Source organism: Heterodontus francisci, unplaced genomic scaffold, assembly GCF_036365525.1.
Source record: "Heterodontus francisci isolate sHetFra1 unplaced genomic scaffold, sHetFra1.hap1 HAP1_SCAFFOLD_59, whole genome shotgun sequence".
In the NCBI taxonomy this organism is placed as follows: Eukaryota; Metazoa; Chordata; class Chondrichthyes; order Heterodontiformes; family Heterodontidae; genus Heterodontus; species Heterodontus francisci.
In genome coordinates, this window is record NW_027140758.1 from 2,295,495 (window position 1) to 2,314,510 (window position 19,016).

The following is a 19,016-nucleotide window of genomic DNA, read 5'->3' on the forward strand; positions in this document are numbered from 1 at the left end:
CACAGGCCATGAATACAATCAGGCCCTTTCCTGCTCCGTGTGGCTCAGTATCACACCAGGTGGCATCAGCTAACACAGCACAGGCTGGGGCTGGGGCTGGAGCCTGGGCCCGCCCTGCTCTGTGGGCTCAGTAACAACCCGTAAGATGAACTTTTTTCAAAAGACTTCAGTGTATTTATCTCTGTCCAACACTCTGAGGCAGCTTTCTGTGTTTATAAAGAGTGTAATTTATTGACTGGTCTCTTGGATCAAACAGGGTAACAGACAGAGGTCTGTGTGCAGAGGGTTTGGGAGTGAGCTCTGATTCCGAACTCTTTCTGGACTGTGAGGAATAAAGAATGAATGAGAGAGAGAGAATGTGGGAGAAGGGATGATGGAAGAATTTGTCCGTGAACCTGATTAAAAGTGGCTCAAACGCAAGATAATATGAAGATATCAAGAGCAGAACATTAATATAATCTGAGTTCCGCGATCTGGTTGGGTCCCATTCCCCTGAAGTGAGGAATGAACGGGTGGGGAAATCCACCTGGAGTTATATTTGTCTCCAATGAAGATGAGTTCACAGTGAGGATGGAATAGCTCAGTTGGGAGAACACTAGATTGAAGAACCAGGATACAATCCCTGGTTTCATCAGTTTTAATTTGGTGTCTCCATCAGTTTAAGTAGAGAGAATCAGAGGGGAGATTTTCCACTCTTGACCCCATGGGCTGAATTTTAAACTAACGGTGCGGCTCTCGGCAGAGACACCGTGAGTGGGTGCCGTCACCACACGAGTGAAATGTGGCCGGCCGACCCCGATCACGGAGCAGCTGACCAATTAATGAAGGGGAGGCGTGGGGCCCATGTAAACAAGGACCAGAGGCAGGGAACGAGGCACCGATGGCACCGACATCTGACACAACGGCAGGTGCTGGCACCATATTGAAAGGACTGCCAGACCTGTGTTCACTGCTGCCTGGTTTAAAGGAGTGTCTTCCTGAGAGCCCTCTGCTGTCCCAGAACCCGTTCTGCTGCCTCTTCTGTCCCAGGACCCGTTGTGCAGCCTCTGCTGTCCCAGAACCCGTTCTGCTGCCTCTGCTGCCCCAGGTCCCGTTCTGCTGTCCCAGAACCCGTTCTGCTGCCCCAAGACCCATTCTGCTGCCTCTGCTGCCCCAGGGCCCGTTCTGCTGCCCCAGGACCCGTTCTGCTGCCTCTGCTGCTCCAGGACCCGTTCTGCTGCATCTGCTGCCCCAGGACCTGTTCTGCTGCCTCCGCTACCCCAGGACCTGTTCTGCTGCATCTGCTGCCCCAGGACCTGTTCTGCTGCCTCCGCTACCCCAGGACCTGCTCTGCTGCATCTGCTGCCCCAGGACCTGTTCTGCTGCCTCCGCTGCCCCAGGAAATGTTCTGCTGCATCTGCTGCCCCAGGACCTGTTCTGCTGCCTCTGCTGCCACTGCTGCCCCAGGACCTGTTCTGCTGCATCTGCTGCCCCAGGAGCTGTTCTGCTGCCTCTGCTGCCCAGGACCCATTCTGCTGTCCCAGGACCCGTTCTGCTGTCACTGATGCCCCAGGACCCGTTCTGCTGTCTCTGCTGCCTGATAGATAAGGAGCTGAATGCGAGCCTGCAGTGACCATGGTCCAATAGTTTAGCGATGCCTTCCTGCAGGTTCGCCTCCAGGTGACAACAGATAGGTGGAAGATCCTCTTCCCCAGGGATGGGAGGTGGAGACCTGTCCACCTGACCAACCAAAGCTGCTTTGAGATAGTAGGTGAAGTCAGCAGCCGTGGGGTCTCCCCCAAGACATGGATCCGGTGCAAGAAGTGGGTCAATGACCGGATCCGGGCTGCTCAGGCACAAACTCAAAACACTTTGGACCCTTTGGACATTGCGCATGGCAGAGTGAGAGGGAGTGTTTGGTGGAAAGGGAGTGACCACCCAGTCATGTGTATTGGGGAAGGGCAGCAGGACATGCTGCCTGAGGCTTGGCTGCATCTCGGTGGGAGGTGCACGTCAGTCATTGTATAAACTCACACAGTCCCTCGAGAGGGGCCACATGCAGGAGGAATATGTGTGTCCACATCATGGACTGCTGGACTATCACCATCAGAGATATTGGGTTTGTCCCCGCTGGGAGACTAACTTTGTTGATCATAGTGGCTGCAGGAGAAGACAGCCCACAATCGGAAAGAGTATGTCAAGACTGGCAGTGGATGCCTTATCTCCATGTCCTCATCCCGATGGAGGAGGAGGCCATGGAACAGGCCGGGCAGCAAAGCAGCTGCTCCATAGCTGATGTAGAGACAGGGACACCTACCTAAGAGAGTGAATGAACATCTCCTGGGGCACAAGGGTGCATCCGCTGCAAAGGAGCCACACTGCTCATCTGTTCACCACTGCATCAATGGAGCTGCACAGTAGGGGTGGTTGGAATGTCACGATGGGCAGACCCTAACCCTTCAATGTCCCTGTTTTCACATGCAGGCTAGGATGAACGACAAGAGCGAAGAGCTGGAGAGACTGGGGGACAGCCAGACACCTCTGAGGAGGAGGAGGGAGCCTCAGAGGGTGCACCGTCACATCATTCCTCTGCACCCTCCACCAGCACAGAAACCCTCACTCGGTGGGTATCCACTCGCTGTTAGATTTGGGCACACAAGCTGGTGAGCACGTCACAGACAGGCCCGGGCAGCTGACGGAGGCTGTGACAGCCGAGGCCACTGGCAGTTGGAAGTCTGTGGGAGGCCAGGCCCATGCTGAGTCCCAGGCTGATGACGTGCCTCTGGTGTCACCAGCAACACGGGAAATGCTGAAGCTGCAGCAAGAGGTCAGGCAACATCTGGCAGAGTTGCCGGAGGTTATGTGTACCCAAGTTCGGATGATGGAGGAGTCAATCCAGGCCTTGCATGCTGTACTGTCTCTGATGGGGGTGTGTCTGGCTTCCTTCCTGGAGAGATTGGTGACTCTGATGGAGAGCCAGATCCAGCCGACCAATCAGTGGCTGCCGGAGATGTGTGCAGACCTGCACTCCATCGCTTTGTCCAAGAGCTCCATCCAGCGGTGACAAGGCGAGAGGGGGGACGAGGCACCTGAACTCTTCACCAGGTCCACGTCCCTCTCAGGTCAGCAGCGAGTTACAAATGTGTCTTATAAGGGGGAGGAGCAGCTGGCTGCTACATCTGGGGTCTCCTCTCTGGGTGCTCCTGGTGTGGACAGTAGCTCCAAAGCCCCTCTGCCAGTGACACAAGTGATGCCAGTGCCTGCCTCCATCACCCTCGATGACAGAGGGGGGTCCCTGTACCTGTGCAGGAGGCCCTCAGTGTGCCGGGGCCCTCCAGGCCTCAGGCAGCCAGAGGACGGCCACCAATGTCATCCCAAGCCATGGGGCAGCAAGGTCAGCAGCCTGTCTCCACCTCAGCTGACAGAGCAGGGGGAGCACCACGTAGGAGCACGCGGAAAAGATTTCAGAAGAGCACCTAAATTCACTTAGGGTTCACGGTGAATGTACATTCCAGATGGATAGGGTTGCGTTTGTTGTCACACGGAAGAAAGAAATGATGTTCTCTCACTATGTCTCCTTCCTATTGTTGATGCCCTTTGGGACTTCATTTAAACCCATCCTCCCAAGGGGCTGGAAGTGAGGGACCAAGCCCTGAGTTCACAAAGCTTCGGCCTTGTCACTGTGCGATGTGTACCTGGATGCTGCAGTGCAGAAGGAAGGAGGCGACAACAGGGCTGTTTAAAGCTAAGACTTTATTGACTTGGTTCCTGAAGGTGGTAAGGCTCAAAGGAAACTTGAATGTATAAGGGTGTCTCATGTCTCCCTTGTGTGTATCTCATGGCCCCTTTCCTGCTGTGCCTGAGGTTCTTCATCTGGCACTGCTTGGGCAGCATCCTCCTCCACATCCTCATCATCAGAGGAGACATCACACTCCACGATATCCTCACGAGTCAACACCTCACCCCTCTGTAATGCCAGATTGTGCTGTGCACAGCAAACCACCACGATATGCGAGACACTCGCCGGGACATACTGAAGGGCTCCACTGGATCGATCTAGGCACCTGATTCTCATCTTCAGGAGACCAATGGCCTCCTTGATGGTCGCTCGGGTTGACCCGCAGCAGGTGTTGCACCTCTCCTCTGCATCCGTGCGTGGGTTCCTCACAGACGTCAGTAGTCATGTCCTCAGTGGGTAGCCCTTGTCTCCAAGGATCCATCTCTGAAAGCGGATGGGGCCGCGGAAAGGTTCTGGCACCTGGGAGTGCCTTCGTATGCAGGCGTTGTTGCTGCTTCCCGGGATTTGTGCACACACCTATGGGATCCATTTGCAGTGGTCGCAGACCAATTGCACACTGAGCAAGTGGAAGCCCTTCCTGTTGAAGGCTGCTGGCTGGTCTGCAGGAGCCATGATGGTCACATGGGTGCAGTCAATGACAGCCTACACCTGGTGGAATCCAGCGATGGCCCCGAATCCTATAGCTCTCTCAGCTTGACTGTTTGGATCAATGTGCACATAGTCACCGGCCCTCCTGAACAGGACATTGGTGACCTCCTTGATGCACTGATTCACTACAGACTGTGAGATTCCACACATATCTCCAGTGGATCCCCGCAATGATCTGGTGTTGAAGAAGTTCAGTGGCACGGTGACCTTCAGTGACACTGGCATCAGGTGCCCACCAAGTCGCATGGGGCACAGCTGCATCATGGCAGAGAGATCAGTGACGACCCCCGTGGAGAGGTGCAGTCTGCGGAGACACTGTCACTCGGACATCTGCAGGTAGTTGAACCTCGGCTGACGTGTTCCTCTGCCTCCTTCTCCAGCCTCCTGTTCGAGGCTGGCCTTCCTGTGGGCCCCCAAGCTGCTGTGGTGCCCCTGCCGGTGCCTGCGCCTCCCTCCCTTCCTCTCTACACCTCCTCCTCCTCAATGGGAGCCTCGAATCCAATGAGAGCCTCGAATGAGGCCCATGACAAGTTGCCCTCCCTGAGTGCAAGGCCTTCACAGTAAACAACACCCAGCCACATTTACCTCACTTGTCACCCTCAATGAAGTGGCACTGCCCCAATGGCACCCTGGTGTTGTTCCCTCTGCAGAGCTGGCACATTGGCCCCCACTACTGACAGTGTTTCCCGCTGCCCTTTCTGCCAAGTTTTGCAGCCTCACCCGATAGCTTCCCAGTGAAGACAACACTCAGCTCCCACCTCCCAGTCACCTCCTTTAACCAGGCGAGGCTCTGAAGCCCCAGGGTTCCCGTGTGCTATTAGTTCAATTGGATCCAGTGAATAAAATTGCTGACAATTGGACTCATAAATACTTTAAATGCCTTCTTGCCATGTGGATGTGCGAAGTCTGCCCTGCATGTCAGCCGCCGACAGAAAAATCCGGTCCAACGTCTTCCATCCCTATTTTATACACCCCCCCTCCCCCTCCCCGGCCTCCATTCCCGTCTCCAACGGTCCCTTAAAATTCTGGCGCATGTCTCTAAGACTAATGGGAGTGAAACCACATCTGCTCCTTAGACTGAACAGGGAGAGCTGCTCTCTCTGTGTTTAAAGTGAATGAATCTGCTCTTTACCTTGTCTTACTGGAACGTTCACTGTCTGGAGATGTCTGTTTGAAAATGTTTTCCTGTTATATTAATGGAGCAGAGGAGCAGATGTGAGGTACTGTTGAACAGAGAGGTTTGGAAGTGGGTGAAGGGGTGGAGTGACGGTGTGAGTGAGAGGCGCAGTGAGTTGGCCATTCTCAATAGAGTGTCAGGAATGAAGGTCAGAGGAACAGACCAGGCTGGAAACACAGAAAGAGCGAGGAGAAGCTGGTGTGAAAAACAGAGATTAAACAACGGGCTTGTTCATTTGGTTTGGGTCTGGTGTTTAGAATACCCAGAATCTGGGTTCACTTCCCTTCCAACTCAGGAAATTGTACCAACATTATGTTCATAAAACCATAGACTGATACCCAAAGAAGGAGACCATTTGGTCCATTGTGTCAGTGCTGTCTCTTTGGTTGTGCTATCCAATTAGTCCTGGTGTTCAGCTTTTTCCTGTAATCTGTAAATTTTCCTTCCAGTATTTATCCCAATTGCTTTTCAAAGTTACTACTGAATCTGCTTTCAAGTCCTGATCAGACAGTGCATTCCAGATGACAACACATCACTGTATAAAAAAATCATTCCTCATTTCGCCTCTGGTCTTTTCTCAATCACCTGATAAATACATCCTCTGGTTACTGACCCTTTTGCCACTGGAAACAATTTCTCCTTATTTAACTTATTGAAACCTTCTTGATGATGTCACATATTAGACTGCCAGTAAAACTGAAGCCCGTGGAATAAAAGGGACAATGACAGCATGCACATGAAGTTTGCAGACTGATAGGAACATAGGAGCAGGAGTCGGCCATTCAGCCCGTCGAGCCCACCCTGCCATTCAATATGATGATGACTGATCGTCCACTTCAATGCCTTTTTCCCACACTATCTCCATATCCCCTATGTCATTTGTATTTCGAAATCTGTCAATCTCTGCTTTAAACATACTCAATGACTGAGCTTCCACAGCCCTCTGAGATAGAGAATTCCAAAGATTCACAACCCACTGAGTAAAGAAATTTCTCCTCATCGCTGTCCTAAGTGGCTTTCCCCTTACGTTGAAATTGTGTCCCCTGGTTCTGGACTCCTCAACCGGGGGAAACATCTTAGCTTCATCGACCCTGTCTATCCCTTTAAATATTTTGTAAGTTTCAATGAGATCACCTCTCATTCTTCAAAACTCTAGAGAATACAGGCCCAGTTTCCCCAATCTCTCTTCATTTGACAGTCCCGCCATCCCGGGAACAAGTCTGGTGAACCTTCGTTGCACTCCCTCTATGGCAATGATATCCTTCCTAAGGTAAGGGGAACAAAACTTCACACAGTATTCCAAAGTGCAGTCCAACCAAGGTTATATACAATTGAAGCAAGACTTTACTGCTCCTGCACTCAAATCCTCTTGTGATAGAGGCTAACATATCATTAGCCTTCCTAATTGCTTGCTGCACCTGCATGTTAGCTTTCAGTCACTTATTGACAAGGACACCCAGGCCCCTTTGTACATTCACACTCTTACCATTTAACAAATAATCTGCACATCTGTTTCTCCTACCAAAGTGGATAACCTCACATTTTGACACATTATATTTCATGTGCCACTTTCTTGTCCACTAACTAAGTCTGTCCAAATTCCCTTGAAGCCGCTTTGCATCTTCCTCACAACACACATTCCCACCTAGTTTTGTGTCATCTGCAAACTTGGAAATACTACATTTGGTCCCCGCATCCAAATCATGTGAACAGCTGGGTCACAGTGTGGTGGTGAACAGTTGTATTTCTGTCTGGAGGAAGGTTTACAGTGGGTTCCCCATGGTTCCTCATAACTTCAGTTATGTGCAGACACTGGAAAATCTGGGGTTGTTCTCCTTGGAGCAGAGCAAGTTCAGAACAACTTTGACAGAGTTAGAATCAAGGAATCAAATGGTTACAGTACAGAAGGAGACCATTCAGTCCATCATGTCCTTGACAGCTCTTTGCAAGAGCAGATCAGCTAATTCCACTCCTCTGCCCTTTCATTGTAGCACTGCAAATTTTCTCTCTTCAGGTGTTTATCCAATTCCCTTTTGAAAGCCACAATTGAATCTGCCTCCAGCACACTCTCAGGCAGTGTATTCCAGATCCGAACCACTCACTCTGTCCCACACCCCTGGTACCATTGCAGAAAATCTTTTCTGTTCATTTCATCCCTCATAAATAATTGAAATGAAATGTTTATTAGGAAATGCACAACATAAAAAGGAGAGAGAAATAAATGCTGAGCAAAATAGAAGTCAATGTTTGGAAGGTAAAAAGAGTAAAAGATGTAACTTTCATTCTGGTTGAGTGAGGAATATATCACACTTTGGGGCTTTTGTAAGAGGATTTACTGATAAACCTGGGATTTGAGAGGAAGCTGCTTCATGGTTTACAGAACAAATTTAGCCCCTGGGGTGGAGCCAACAGCTGCACCGTCCAATAACAGACAGGATGGGGACACTGTCTCAGGCCTGGTGAGCTCAGTCGATGAAAGCATGAAACTCTGAATCTCAAGTTTTTGAGTTTGAGCCCACGGTGGGTGTTTTCTATTTCCTTTTTAGGCTGATTTTACAGGCGTTATCCAGCTCTGAATTCCTCGGCAGAGAGTTCAAGGAGTGTTTGAAATGAGATTCAACAGCAGTATGAGAAAGTCTCTCCTTGATTCAGGACTCTTACCTCTCTGCAGCATCTCGCTGCTGAAGATTGAACTTTTTCTCATTTCATTCTCAGCTCAGGGTCAGTGTGGATCACTGGGACTTCTGGCTGTCTCCCACTTCACAATCCATCAGTGCTGAGAAATCAATGGGGAATATTACTCACATGTTGTAATGTTTTATAAATACTTGAATGTATTTCACACTGTGTCCAACAGTGTGAATCTCCCCTGGTATATCAGCTCACCAACACTTCAACAGAACATTCACATAATGTGAGCTCTGACATCTGTTCAGATCCCATTCCCAAGACCTGGAAAGTGGGATTGGGCTGGATCGCTCTTTTTCAGCTGGCACAGACACGATTGCTAAATGGTCTCATTCTGTGCCATAAATTTTCTCGATTTTCCATGTTCTATGAAGTGAGGTGTGATTGGGAGGGGCAATTCCACCAGGGTTATATTTTCGACCGAAAGAATGACACAAGGGATACTTCACATTTTTATTCATTCATTCATGCGATGTGGGCATCGCTGGCTAGGCCAGCACTTATTGCCCATCCCTAATTGCCCATGAGAAGGTGGTGGTGAACTGCCTTCTTGAACCGCTGCAGTCCATGTGGGGTAGGTACACCCACAGTGCTGTGAGAAAGGGAGTTCCAGGATTTTGACCCAGCGACAGTGAAGGAACGGCGATACAGTTCCAAGTCAGGATGGTGTGTGGCTTGGAGGGGAACTTGCAGGTGGTGGTATCCCCTGCATTTGCTGCCATTGCCCTTCTCGGTGGTAAAGGTCGCTGGGTTTGGAAGGTGCTGTCTAAGGAGTCCTGGTGCATTGCTGCAGTGCATCTTGTAGACGGTACACACTGCTGCCACTGTGTGCCGATGGTGGAGGGAGTGAATGTTTGTAGATGGGGTGCCAATCAAGTGGGCTGCTTTGTTCTGGACGGTGTTGAGATTCTTGAGTTGGAATTGCACCCATCCAGGCAAGTGGAGAGTATTCCATCACACTCTTGACTTGTGAATTGCAGATGGTGGACAGGCTTTGGGGAGTCAGGAGTCATGGATGAGTGAGAGGAATATATCACACTTTGGGGCTTTTGGAAGAGGATTTATTGATAAACCTGGGATTTGAGACGAAACTGCTTCATGGTTCACAGAACAAATTCAGCCCCTGGGGTGGAGCCAACAGCTGCACTGTAATTACTCACCTCAGGATTCCAAGCCTCTGACCTGCTCTTCTAGTCACGTTATTTGTATAGCTACCCATGGTAACCTCCATGATGTTGATGGTGGGGGATTCAGTGATTGTAATGCTATTGAATGTCAAGGGGAGATAGTTAGATTCTCTTTTGTTGGAGATGGTCATTGCCTGGCACTTGTGTGGTGTGAATGTTACTTGCCACTTATCATCCCAAGCCTGTGAGACTGAAATAGCTCAGTTGGGAGTGTGTTGGACTGAAGATCCCTGGTTCAATCTGGGATTTTGGCAGTTCTCCTTTATTCTGCATCGCCCTTTGGTTTTGACTCTTGAGCTGCACAATTTACACTGAAATTATTTACCCAACTCTGAAGGTTGGATTGGAATAGAGAGATATCAATGATGGGAAATATTTACATTGTCAGCTTTAGCTTATTCTCTATCTCCTTGTGTCCGTTTCCCCAGTTTTTGAATCTTTCGGGGCCGGGTGAACATTTGATTTGCTGCATATGTCCCAAACTGAAGCCTTTTCCACATCTCTGGGCGGTCAGACTTGCTCTGTCTGTTTTTGCTGCTCGTGACCATTAACGAGAACAGGCCACGAGTTGAACGTTTATCAGCAAATGGAAGATAATTGGAAAGAATTCTGTGTTACTCCAGACCAGTGACAAAGATGCAATGGATGTTATTCAAAATAAATTCCCTTTGACATTTTATGTAAACTTGTTTGCATCTAAAAGTTGGATTTTAAGTGTTCCAAAAATGTGTCAAATTAATGACTGACCATGTGACAGTGCACATGGGGATCAAATCCACAGCCTTGTTGTTATCAACACTGCGTCCTAACCAACTGAACTAAGCGGCCGAGAGACAGAGCCAGGTATGGGGTTGAGCCGCACGCTGTGCGGTTTGTGTTTTATTTCTCACACTGGGTGACAGAGCGATTGTCCACATCACATCCCTGAAACATTGTTCTGATATAAAACAGTGTGAAATAAGAACTGAGCATGGAAATGGAACGGAACCAGAAATCAGGACTTTAATCTATTAAAGTTGATCTTGAAATTCTACCATGCACGAACATTCCAAGAGAACGAACTCTCTTCTGATATAAAATCCCGGAACTTGAGCTGCTGTGAAACATAACTGAGCTTAACATGATTTGAACACGCAACCTTCTGATCTGGATTTAGACGCGCTACCGTTGCGCCACAAGCTCACAGATAAAGCAAAGTCTTCCATTCCTGGCAGATTTACTTCTTGTTTAGATTCAGTGATTGAAATTAATTCAATCCTCATCTGACCTCAGCTCTGTGAAGGCCTATCTCTGTACTACCTCCAATGCATTTACATCCTTCCGCAAATAAGGAGACCAGTACAGTACTCAGTACTGCAGAAGAGGTCTCACCAATGTCCTGTGTAGCTGAAGCATAACCTCCCTACTATTGTATTCAATTCCCATGGTGATAAATGATAACATTCTGTTAGCTTTCCTCATTACATGCTGGACCTGCATACTCACCTTTTGCAGTTCATGCCCTCGGACACCCAGATCCCTCTGCATCTCAGAGCTCTGCAATCTCTCACCATTTAGATAATATGCTTTTTTATTCTTCCTGCCATAGTGGACAATTTCCGACTTTCCCACATTATACTCCATTTGCCAGGTCTTTGCCCAATCACTTAACTTATCTATATCCCTTTGTAGCCCCCTTATGTCCTCTTCACAACCTACTTTCCTACCTATCTTTGTGATCAGCAAATTTAGCAACAATACCTTCGGTCCCTTCATCTAAGTCATTTATATAAATTGTAAAAAGTTGAGGCCTCAGCACAGATCCCTGTGGCACACCACTCGTTACTTCTCGCCAACCAGAAAATGACCCATTTATGCTGACTCTCTGTTTCCTGTCAGCTAGCCAATCTTCTATCCATGCCAATATGGTACCCCCGACACCATGCGCTTTTATTTTCTGCAATAACCTTTGATATGGCCCCTTATCCTTCTGGAAATCGAAATACAATACATCCACTGGTTCCCCTTTATCCACAGCACATGTAACTCCCTCAAAGAACTCCAATAAATTGGTTAAACATGATTTCCCTTTCAAAAGACCATGTTGACTGTGCCTGATTACCTTAATTTTTTTCTAAATGCCCTGCTATAACATCCTCTGTAATAGCTCCAAACACTTTCCCGAAGACAAATGTTAAGTTAACTGGCCTGTCGTTTCCTGCTTTCTGTCTCCCTCCCTTTTTGAATAAATGAGTTACATTCACTCTTTTCCAATCTAACGGAACCTTCCCGAATCTAGGGAATTTTGGAATATTAAAACTAGCGCATCAACTATCTCACTAGCCAATTCAGGTCCTGGCGACTTGTCAACCCGCAGCTCCAACAATTTGTTTAGTACCACTTCCCCGGTGATTGTAATTTTCTTGAGTTCCTCCATCCCTTCAATTTCCTGATATACGGCTAATACTGGGATGTTATTTGTATCCTCAATAGTGAAGACCGATGCAAAGTATCTGTTCAATTCATCTGCCATCTCTTAATTATCCATTATTAATTCCCCAGACACACTTTCCATAGGACAAACAGTCGCTTTGTTAACTCTTTTCTTTTTAAAATATCTATCGAAACACTTACTAGTTGTCTTGAAATTTCTTTCGAGCTTTCTCTCATACTCTAATTTTACCTTCCTTATCAATCTTTTAGTCATTCTTTGCTTTTTTTTTATATTCTGTCCAATCTTCTGACCTGCCTCCCACCTTTGCACAATTATAGGCTTTTTCTTTAAGTTTGATAGTATCTTTAACTGTTTTCGTGAAGCATGGATGGTGAGTCCCACCTTTGGAACTTTTCTTTCTCGTTGAAATGTATCTATCCTGTGTAGTCTGAAATATCCCCTTAAATGTCTGCCACTGCATCTCTATTGACATATCCCTTAACCTAATTTGCCAGTTCACTTTAGCTAGCTCTGCTTTCATGACCATATAATTGCCCTGATTTAAATTTAAAATACTAGTCTGGGACCCACTCTCCTCACCCTCAAACTAAATGTAAAATTCAATCATATTATAATCGCTACTACCTAGGGGCACCTTAACTATGAGGTCATTAATTAATCCTATCTCGTTGCACAATGCCAGGTCTAGTATAGCCTGCTCTCTGGTTGGCTCCATAATGTATTGTTCCAAGAAATTATCCCCAAAACATTCTATGTCCTCCTCATCTAGGCTACCTCTGCCCATCTGAATTTTCCAGTCTATATGTAGATTAAAATCCCCCATAATTATCACAGTACCTTTCTGACAAGCTGCCATTATTTCTTCCTTTATATCCCATCCGACAGTGTGGTTAATGTTAGGTGGCCTGGACACCACTCCCACAAGTGACTTCTTGCCTTTATGATTTCTCATTTGTACCCAAACTGCTTCTGCATCCTGATCTCCAGAACTCAGGTCATCCCTCTCTATTACGCTAATACCATCATTAATTAACAGAGCTACCCCGCCACCTTTTCCTAGCTTCCTGTCCTTCCAAAATGCCATGTCACCTCCAATATTCTCATCCCAATCTAGGTCGCCCTGCAGCCATGTCTCTGTAAAGACTATCAGATCGCACGTATTTATTCTATTTGTGCTCTCAGTTCATTGTTTTGTTTCGAATGCTCCATGCAGAGCATTTAGTTTTGTCCTTTTATTATTTTTGTCACCTCTAGCCTTATCTGTCATTTACTCTTAGATTTGTACATTCTGTCCCTTCCTGTCACAGTCTGTTTATCATTTCCCATATTTATACCTTTCTCTCTTGCCTTGTCTCTCCTCCTTGATTCACCATATCTTCCCAAATTTGATCCCTTGCCCCCACTATTCAGTTTAAAACCGTCTCTACTTCCCTCATTATGTGGCTCGCTAGAACACCGGCACCAGCACGGTTCAGGTGTAGACCGTCCCAACGGTACAGCCACCTCTTTCCCCAGTACTGGTGCCAATGCCCCACGAACCAGAACCCACTACTACCACACCAGTCTTTCAGCCGCACATTACTTTCTCTAATCTTATTTGTCCTATGCCAATTTGCACATGGCTCAGGTAATAATCCAGAGATGATTAACTTTGAGGTTCTGCTTCTTAATTTGCTGCCTAGTTCCTCATACTGACTGTGCAGAACCTCTATCCTTGTCCTGCCTATGCCGTTGGTACTGACATGGACCACGACGACTGGATCCTCCCCCTCCCATTGTATGTTTCGCTCCAGCACTGAGCAGATGTCCTGAATCCTGGCACCGGCAGGCAACACAGCCGTCTGGACTCTTGCTCTTTGCTGCAGAGAACAGAGTCAATCCACCTTACTATACTGTCCCCTACTACCACTACATTCCTTTTTTCTCCCTCTTTGAGCCGCAAACACTTACTGCAGACGTGTTTGCCCTGGATCACACTGGCATCCAGGAGCTCCCACATTCTGCAGCTGTGACACATCACCTGTTCTGTCATCCTTAACGTGTTTCAATTAACTCCTTAAATATTTTATTCAATTGTTTATTTTATTGCATATTTTATTAAACTTACCACGAGTTTGTTTACTTTTTTAAACGTTCGGACTAAAATGGACCTTAATCACTTACCAGATGCGTATCAAGCAGGTCGGTTCTTCCAAACCAATCAACTACCTGCTTGCCTGTGATGTCACAGCTTACCAGATTCCCACCAAACAGCTCCTTCCACTGCACCGAAGAAAGAACCATTTCCTGTGCACTCACCCCAGCGGCTCTCTGTTTCCCTGCTCTCACTATCCATTGTGACATCACTCCTCGATTGTTTTTTTTTTCCCTGCTCTGCTCCTCTCTCTCTCGCTCTGTCTCCGAGACTGTGCTTTTGGCGTACTTCTTCATTTGTTGTTCCGTTGTGCTCCTCTGTTTCTGGTCCAAAATCTGACTCTAGTGGGACTTGAACTCACAACCTTTGAACATAGTCTCAATCATTATTTAGAAGTCCAACACGCTATCCATTGCGCCACAGAGCCTCACACACTTTTATTAACATCACTAAGGCCTTTGATCTTGTCAGCAGAGACGGCCTCTTCAAACTGCAATGGAACATCGACTGCCCTCCTGACCTCTTGGGCATCATCTCTTCTTTCCACGAGAACATGCACAGTTCCATCAGTTACAATGGAGCAACATCAGACGCTTTCAAGATCAGCAGTGGGGTAAAGCAGGGCTGCGCGCTGGCGCCAACTCTCTTAGGAACAGAGGAACTTCGGAGTAAGCTATTCAGCCCGTCGAGCCTGCTCTGTCATTCAATTCGATCATGGCTGATCACCTACCTCAAAGCCCCTTTCCCATGCTATCCCCATATCCCTTGATGTCATGAGTATCAAGATTTCTATCAATTTCTGTCTTGAACATGCTCAATGATTGAGCTGCCACAGCCCTCTGGGGCACAGTATTCCAATGATTCACCACCGTCTGAGTGAAGAAATTCCACCCATCTCAGTTTTAAATGGCCTACTCCTTATTCTGAGACGATGTCCTTTGGTTTTAGACTCACCAACCAGGGCAAACATCCTATCTACATCCACACTGTCACGCCCTGTAAGAATTTTGTCAGTTTCAATCAGATCACCTCTCATTCTTCGAAACTTTAAGGAATACAGGCCTAGTTTCCTCAGAAGACAATCCCACCATCCCAGGGATTAGTCTGGTGACATAAAAACAAGAAATGCTGGAACCACTCAGCAGGTCTGGCAGCATCTGTGAAAAGAGAAGCAGAGTTAACGTTTCAGGTTAGTGACCCTTCTTCGGAACTGACATATATTAGAAAAGTCACAGGTTATAAGCAAGTGAGGTGGGGGTGGGGCAAGAGATAACAAAGGAGAAGGTGTAGATTGGACAAGGCCACATAGCTGACCAAAAGGTCATGCAGCAAAGGCAAACAATATGTTAATGGTGTGTTGAAAGACAAAGCATTAGTACAGATTAGGTGTTAACGGACTGAATATTGAACAGCAGCAAGTACAAACCTGAAAAAAACAGTAGGTAAGCAAACTGAACAAACTGAGATGAAATGAAATAAATGCAAAAAAGAGATTAGTCTGTTGACCCTCTGTGTCACCACCTCTATGGCAAGTGTATCCTTCATAAGATGAGGAGACTAAACTGTACACAATACTCCAGTGCGGATTCACCAAGGCTCCATACAATTGCAGCAAGACATCTTTACTCCTGTACTCATGACCCCTCGTGTGGGTACAACATACCATTTGCCTTCCTAATTGATTGCTGCACCTGCACAAGAGCTTTTAGTGTCTCAGGAACAAGGACAACCAGGTCCCTTTGGACATCGACACTTCCCAACCTCTCACCATTTAAGAAATACTCTGTCTTTCTGTTTATTCTACCAAAGTGAATAACTTCACACTTATTCACATTATATTCCATGTTCTTGCCCATTCACTTAGCCTCTCCAGGTCCCCAGGAAGCCTCTCTGCATCCTCCTCACAACTCACACTTCACCGAGCTTTGTGTCATCTGCAAACTTGGAAATATTACATTTAATCCCCACATCCAAATCATTTATATAGGTTGTTAACAGCTGTGGCTCCAACACTGATCCTTGCAGTACCCCAATAGTAACAGCCTGCCATCCTGAGAAGGACCCGTTATTCCTGCTCTCTGTTTTCGGTCTGTTAACCAATTCTCAATACATATCAGTATATTATCCCCAAGCCTATGTGCTCTAATTTTGTTTACTCACCTCCTGTGTGGGACCTTACCAAAGGAAAATACAAATACCACACATCCACTGGTTCTCCTTTATCTGTTCTATAGGTAACATCCTCAAAAATCTCAACAGGTTTTTCAAACCTGTTTTCCTTTTCATAAATCTATGTTGACTCTGCCCAATCATGTCATCATTTTCGAACTGTCTAGTTATCACATCCTTTATAATTGGCATATTCTTCTCCATGCTGCTATTGTACACTTTCAATTACTCAGATATAGGTGTTCACCTACACATCAGAGCTGACGACAAGCTGTTCAACTTGGCAAGACTGTGCGCCAAGACCAAAGTGGGTAAATTCCTAGTCTGTGAGTTGCTATTTGCTGATGATGCTGTGCTGACATCCCATAATGAAGTTCAGTCACAGCAGCTTGTAGATCGGTTCTCCCTGGCCTGCAAAGAGTTTGGACTGACAATCAGCATCAGGAAGATGAAAGTTACGGGCCAGGACGTAGAGACTCCACTTTCCATCAACATCGACAACCTCACTTTGGAGGTTGTCAACAGCTTCACATACCTTCAATCAACAATCACCAGCAATCTGTCCCTTGATGCTGAAATCAGCACCAGGATTGCCAATGCTGCAGCTGTCATGTCAAAGTTGAGAAGACGGGTGTGAACCGACAGCAAACTGACCGAAAATACAAAGCTCCACGTGTAAAAGGCTTGTGTTCTCAGCACCCTCCTTTATAGTAGAGAAGCATCAACAACTTATACAAGCCAAAAAAGGAGGCTGAACAGCTTCCACCTCCACTGCCTCAGATGGATACTGGGCATCTCCTGGCAGGACAGAGTGCCGAATGCGGAAGTACACCAGCGTGCAGGGATCCGCAGCATGTTTGCCCTCTTGAGTCAGCGGTGACTCTGTTGACTGGGCCAAGTGGATGACGGTCACATTGCCAAAAACATGCTCTATGGTGAGCTTGCTATCAGCATGAGATCAACAGGTCAGGGGAAAAAATCAAGTCCTTTGGAGAGGTTTGAGTTAATTCAGGAGAGTGGGCATGGATTTATGAATGGGACTTCATGCTTGACGAATCTAACTGCATTTGTTGATAAACTATCTGAGAATGCCGATGAAGGGAATGCAGTGGATGTTGTTTATATGGATATTACGAAAGCATTTTATAAAGTACCACATAAAAGGGTGGTTAACAAAATTGGGGTTCATGGATTTGGAGGGTCAGTGTCCATTTGGATAGTAAATTGTTTTAAAGACTGAAAACAGCGAGTCATATTAAATGGTTCTTGGTCAGACCGGAGGATAGTCGACAGTGGTGTTCCCCAAGTGTCAGTGCCAGAACCACTGCTTTTTTTGCTGAAGGTAAGTGACTTGGATCTTGGAATACAGAGTAGAATCTCAAAATATGCCGATGACACCAAACTTGGAGGAGTGGCAAACAGTGAGGATGATATGAACTGCCTGCAACAGGACAGTGATAGGCTAGCAGAATGGGCAGACAGGTGGCAGATGGAATTTAATAGTGACAAGTGTGAGATGATGTATTTTGGCATAAGGAATAGGGAGAGGCAATATATACTTAATGGCACAGTTATAAAGAGTGTGCTGGAATAGAGGGACTTAGGCTTCATGTGCACCGATCTTTGAAGGTGGCAAGTCATATTGCGAGAGTGGCTAGCAAAGCATATGGGATCTTGGGCTTTATAAATAGAGGCATTGAGTACAAAAGCAGGGTTGTTATGCTGAATCATTATAAAATTCTGGTTAGGCCCCAATTGGAGTGTTGCTTCCAGTTCTGCTCAGCAGACATTCGAAAGAATGTGAGGGTCCTTGAGAGGACGCAGAGGCGATTTACCAGAATGGATCCAGGGATGGGAGATTTTAGTTGCAAGGTTAGGTTGGAAAAGCTAGGATTATTCTGCCTTTCTCAAAGGAGATTGAGTGGAGAATTGATAGAGCTGTATAACACCTCTAGAGAACAGGCCATCCGAGACTGGGTATTGTGTAATGAGAAAGGATTAGTTAACAATCTTGTTGTGTGGGGTCCCTTGGGGAAGTGCGCCCATAATATGATAAAATTCTTCATTAAGATGGAGAGTGAGAGAGTTGATTCCGAGACTCGGGTCCTGAATCTAAACAAAGAAAACTAAGAAGGTATGAGGCGGGAGTTGGCTATGATAGATTGGGGAACGTTACTTAAAGGGTTGACAGTGGATAGGCAATGGCTAGCATTTAAAGAGCGCATGGATGAATTACAACAATTGTTCATTCCTGTCTGTGCAAAAGTAAAACAGGAAGGGTGGCTCAACTGTGGCTTACAAAAGAAATTAAGGAAAGTATTAGATCCAAGGAGGAGAAATATAAAATGGCCAGAACAAGCAGCAAACCTGAAGATTGTGAGCAGTTTGGAATTTTGCAGTGGAGGACAAAAGGATTGATTAAGAAGGGGGAAATAGAGTATGAGAGTAAGCTAGCAGAGAACATAAAAATTGACTGTAAAAGCTTCTATCGATATGTGTAGAGAAAAAGATTAGTGAAGACAAATGTGGGCCCCTTACAGTCAGAAACGGGGGAATTTATAATGGGGAACAAAGAAATGGCAGACCAATTAAATACATACTTTGGATCTGTCTTCACAAAGGAGGATACAAATTATCTCCCAGAAATGTTGGGGAACATGGGGTCTAGTGAGAAGGAGGAACTGTATGAGATCAGTATTAGTAGGGAATGTTTGGGAAATTGATGGGATTGAAGGCCGATAAATCCCCAGGGCCTGATAATCTACATCTCAGAGTACTTAAGGAAGTGGCCCTTGAAATAG